Source organism: Dasypus novemcinctus, chromosome 11, assembly GCF_030445035.2.
Source record: "Dasypus novemcinctus isolate mDasNov1 chromosome 11, mDasNov1.1.hap2, whole genome shotgun sequence".
Lineage (NCBI taxonomy): Eukaryota > Metazoa > Chordata > Mammalia > Cingulata > Dasypodidae > Dasypus > Dasypus novemcinctus.
The window spans coordinates 74,458,962-74,464,961 of record NC_080683.1 but is presented as its reverse complement, the minus strand read 5'-3'; positions in this window follow the sequence as shown (position 1 = coordinate 74,464,961).

Sequence of the window (6,000 nt, the reverse complement as noted above, 5' to 3'; positions counted from 1 at the left end):
GACAGATAAAGCAGATACAACCCCCAGGTATTGGTTCCTTTGAGGGCTAAAGAGACCCATGGGAGTTATGGTCATGGCCGATGGGGTTAACTACCAAGGCAGATGGCCCTTTGGAAATGGTGTTTATATGTGATGAATCTGGACTCAGATGGGATCTCTCTTCATAAGACTTTCATGCTAATGTGCTGGAGGTACAGTTAGTGTTGGGGTTTAAGATATATTTAGGGGATTTGAATCTCTGGACTGACAATGTGATAGCCAGGTCCTGAGCCTCAACAGACTCCAGCACCTACAATCTGATTTATTGGACTTACCACACTCAGCTAAGATGGAGTTGAAGAAGGACAACCACCACACCATGGAGCCTAGAGTGATTACAACTGAAAGTGGGAGGATTGCATCCAGCATCCATGTGGAATCTGAGCCTCCTCTTGACATAGAGGTGCAATGGACACAACCAATCCAATATCCACATAGAAGAGGTGGCCTTGGATTGGGAAAAGTGGACATGGTGGCTGATGGGTATGGGGAAAGGCAGGAAGAGATGAGAGGTGAAGGCATCTTTGGGACATGGAGCTGCCCTGGATGGTGCTTCAGGGGCAATCACCGGACATTGTAAATCCTCACAGGGCCCACTGGATGGAATGGAGGAGAGTATGGGCCATGATGTGGACCATTGACCATGAGGTGCAGAGGTGCCCAAAGATGTACTTACCAAATGCAATGGATGTGTCATGATGATGGGAACGAGTGTTGCTGGGGGGGGGGGGGGGAGAGGTGGGGTGGGGGGGTAGGGTTGAATGGGACCTCATATATTTTTAATGTAATATTATTACAAAGTCAATAAAAATAAAAAAGAAAAAGAAAATGAAATAATAAAAAAAAAAGGTATCAAAACAATGCCAAGGCGTAAAGCTGACACTATTTATAATTATCATTACCTCAAAAGTTTGCAGCTAAAGATGAGAGAAACCTTCCTCTGAAACCTTGGTTCCAGGCCATTTCTCAAAGCATCAGAATTAAATCCAGGGAAGTGGATTTGGCTCACCTGATAGAGCGTCCACCTACCACATGGGAGGTCCAGGGTTCAAACCCAGGGCCTCCTGACATGTGTGATGAGCTGGCCCATGCACAGTACTGATGCACTGAAGGAGTACTGTGCCACACAGGGGTATCCCCTGTGCAGGGGAGCCCCATGCGCAAGGAGTGCACCGCGTACAGAGAGCCGCCCCATGCAAAAAAAGTGCAACCTGCCCAGGAGTAGTGCTGCACACACAGAGAACTGATGCAGCAAGATGATGCCACAAAAAGCAGACGCAGATTCCCGGTGCCACTGACAAGAATGCAGGTGGACACAGAAGAACACACAGCGAATGGACACAGAGAGCAGACAATGGAAGGGGGGGAGGGGAGAGAAATAAAAAATAAATCTTAAAAAAAAAGGGGGGAAATGTGAATTAAATGGAAAATGCAACTAGCTGAGATTAAAAGGCAACAGGATAAAATAATAAATGCAGAATGATAAAATTAGAAAATAAATATTTTACACCCTAATGAAAGAATGGTCTAGGCAAGTTTCATCAGTGTCTGCCAAAACCATTAGTTGAAAAGATTATGACTACCCCTGAATCCAATATTCAATCTTTATCTCACTAAAGGTAGGTGTAGCAGTTTGATATTATTGATGAATTCCAAAAAGAAATATTAGACTATGTTTGTAAACTGATCTTTTCCCCTGGACATATTAGATTATATTGGATTCATAGGTTTACTTGATTAAGTAATTATGTAAACCTCTTATGCCAGTAGGGCATTGAGTCTCCACCCTTTGGTGGGTGGGGACTCACAGAAAAAAGGCATGGGAAAGGTTTTTGATGTTGGAGTTTGATGCTGAAGCCTTAAGTTGGAGCCCGAGGAAGAGAGGAACCCTAAACCCAGAGAGAAGCAAGACTCTGGAAGGGAAGAACCCAGGAAGTCTGAACCCTCCCAGATGTCAGCAGCCATCTTGCTCCAACACATGAAAATAGACTTTAGTGAGGGAAGTAACTTATGCTTTAAGGCCTGGTATCTGTAAGCTCCTACCCCAAATAAATACCCTTTATAAAAACCAACCAATTTCTGGTATTTAGTATCAGCACCCCTTTGGCTGACTAGTTCTGTGGGACATGCATGTGTTACACTACTTCTAATATCATACAGTAAATAAGTACATAGCACCATCTATGAAATATTTTGAACTCTACAGGACAAATGACGTATTCTCTTTAAATAATGAAGTGGAGGAGGGTGGAGTCCTTATAAATTTTAAAAGACTCTGGAGGCATAAACCAACAGGGTGGTTGGAACTTGTTTATATCCAGATTAAAACAAATACAACTGTAAAAAGATATTCTTAAGACAACTGGAGAAATTTCAACATAGACTGATTATTACATAATATTAGGAGATAATTGTTACTTTTGCCAGGTGTAATGTATTAACAAGTGAAATAATAAAATGTTTGGAATTTGTTTTAAAATACTTAAACAAAATTATATGAAATAAGAATGGTAAAATATTGGGAGTTTCATGTTACCATTCCTTCTACTTCTGTAAATTTTGGAGAACAGCCATAGTAAAATGTTCTTTGGTTGTTGTTTTTGCTTTTCTTTTGTTTTGCTTTTTCCAGAAGTTACACAATCATCTTGATAACTTTATTAGGTACTCACATTCCTAATTGTCGATTTTTCGAGGCCTGATTTAATTCAGAAGATCCAGCTAATCAAAAGGAAAAATGGTTCTTTGCACAAGCTATAAAGAAAGAAAATCTTCTCCTTAGCCAGATGTTTAGGAGCTAGCAGCAGTAAGTTGAGTTGGAAGTTGAGTGAAATCTTGGGACCTTCCACAAATGGCTGGACAAAGATGTTCCAAGGTTCTTCACCCTATGTACAGAGCTGCTGGCTGGTTTCCCACAATTCACTGCCAGCTGGCTCCAAGGGTCTAAGAGCCTGGGCCCCAGGTTCCCAAGAGCAGAGGGCAGGGAAAAAAGAGGCAGCTCGACTTGCAGATGGAGCTCACTGACTCTAAGACCCTTGCCATAAGATATAGAGAGCTGATGGCTGATCCCCTGAGCCTGCCAACCTGGGAACACTCACCGACATAGCACCAGGGACCTGGGATCCAGATGATATTGTTGACTTTGATGTGGTAGTATGGTATTATGGTATGGAGGGAGATGTCCTTGATGCATACTAAAGTCTTAAGAGGAAACATGTTGAGAAGCAGACATAGCTCAGTGGTTGAGCGTCTGCTTCCCAAGTACAAGGTCCTATTCAATCCCCTGTACATACTAAAAAAAAAGAGGAAAAATGTCATGATAACTTTAATTTACTTCAAAATAAGTCAGCAATGAAAACAAAGCAAGATTGGCAAAATGTTAACAGTTACTTAATACAGGTGATAGGACTACAGTTGTCAAAGTAAAAAAAAAAAAGCACCTGAGAGTATGCGTAAGCTTAATTCAACTACCTTCACATTTTGGGTATTACCTTCTAGTCTTTGTCTATACAAATACATGTTCTTAAGTAACTACAATCATAATGGACAATCATTTTTATTCAGCTTTTCTCAATATTTTCATAAAGTTTTCCAGTTTTATCTTGATTATTTTAACATTCATTCATATTATGCCATAATATTGAAGTTTTCTAAATAATTTACTTTTGCTATAGTATGTAATGCTGCAGTGAAAAACTATGTGCATATACCTCTATGCTTTTATTAAATCATTCAATTGTTTCTCAAAAATTAAGCCTCAGAAATATGAATACTAAATATAAACAAATATAGAGTCCTGGCAAAATTTTCCCATATTGCTGGGCAAGTGGTTGGACCACCTTACAAGTGACATCAGCAATATGTGCTTCCAACAATTTCAGAGCAATATAACTAGCACTTTGTTTCCTTACATTTTTATCTAATTTTTATATTTAAATGTATTTTAATATGCATATCTTTGAAACATGTATGTTTACCAGTGACTTAACTAAATTCTTACCATTTGTCATTTATCTATTGGAATCATGAAGCAGTCTCATAAATTTTAATGAGCTATTTATATATTACTATTACCTTCTGTTATTGGCAAAACTAATATTTTCCTTCAATTTTAATTGTTATCTTTAGCTTAGTTTAGTTGTTTTGTTTTTGTTTTTGGTGGAGGCAGCATGAGCTTTTGTTGTTTATATATTTAAATCTATCAATCTTTCCTTTTTTCTTTTTCAGACCGTATTTCTTAAACAGAACACCTCTAAGAACATCTCAGGCTAAAGGGTATTTGCAAATAACCCAACAACACTGTGCAGTTCTACTGAACACCTTGGCACTATCTATCATTAATATACACGACTTCTCATTCTTCCTCACACTCCCCCATCCGGTTGCAAAATCCTGTCGCTGCTATGGCCTAAATATTTCTTAGCTGTATTCTCTCCTCTCCATCCCTACTACCACTGGCCCTCATCATCTGTCTCCTGAAATGCTGAATGTGATTGCTTCTTAACTGGTCTCCTTACCTTCTAATCAGTCCTCTTGCAAGACAAAACTACCTGTCGGTTCTGGCTTAACCTTACCCATCATGGCCTCCACGCAACCTTCCAATCTCTCAAAAGCAATTAGTCAAAAAATCTTTACCCTAAAATATTGAGGGTAAGCTTTCAATGCTTATCCTATGCCTGGCACTGTGCTAAATACTTTGCAAGCATTACTTCAATTAACATTCCCAAGAACACTTTAAATACAAAGCTGTTGTTTCCATTTTCCATTTGAGGAAACTGAGGCATCTAGAGGTTAAGTAACTTGACCAAATTCCCACAGCTAAGAAGATGCAGAGCCAGGATGCAAACTTGGCTCTGCCTCACTCCAAAGCTTTCCTCTTGCTGATTGCACCTCACTTTCTCCCTGATGGATATTCCTCTCAGCACAGCTTGCCTGCCACCCTGCCCCTCTTCAGCACCACAATGTCTGGAATTCCACACATCCAGGTATATCCATGGTGCTTCTCCATGCAGTCTCTGGTCATGCCCTCCTTTTGTTGGAAATGCTCTTCCATCTCACTTTAACCTTGACCTATGTGGCTTCTATTCATCTTGTAAGAATCAGTTCAGGGGTTACCTCCTCTGGGAAGTCGTTCCCTCTGCTCTTCCTTCCCTAACCTCACCCTCTTCTTTCTCTGCCCGAGGAGGTGCCCTTCTTCTGTGCTTATCTCCACCATGTACTCACCACATCATGCTGTCAATTTCTTTCCTGTGTTTCCTCCTCCACTGATCCATGAGCATCTTGGGAAAACCTTAATGGTCCTTTTTACCCCAGCTGGTATAGTGCCTGGCATGTAGCAGGCTCTCAGTCTCAGAAAAATGAAAATTCAAAAAATGTTTAATCAAAATTCTCAAATATTTGTCGCATACCTACTATGTCTAAAGTTTTATGCCAAGATATTTTAAAAGTAAATAAAAGTTTGGTGGTTCCTCAAAAAATTAAATATAGAATTACCATATGACCCAGCAATTCCACTCATAGTATATGCCTCAAAGAATTGAAAACATGCATGCAAACAAAAATGTGTACATGAATGTTCATATTCACAATAGCCAAAAGGTCAAACCAACACAAATGTCCCCCATCAACTGACGAATGGATCAACAAAATGTGATATACAGACAATGGAATAGATTAAGTCATGAAGAATAAAATATAGACACATGCCACAACATGGACGAATCTTAAAACATTATGCTAAGTGAAGGAAGCCATACACAAAAGGTCCCATATTATATGATTCCATTTATACAAAACATCCAGGATAGGTAAATATGAAGATAGAGCAGATCTGTGATTGCAGAGGATGGGGTATTGGGGGAATGGGGAATGACAGGGTTTCCTTTCGTAGTGATGAAAATGTTCTGGAATTATATAGGTTCCAGGTTGGTTGTACAACATTGTCGATGAGGTAAATGTCACTGA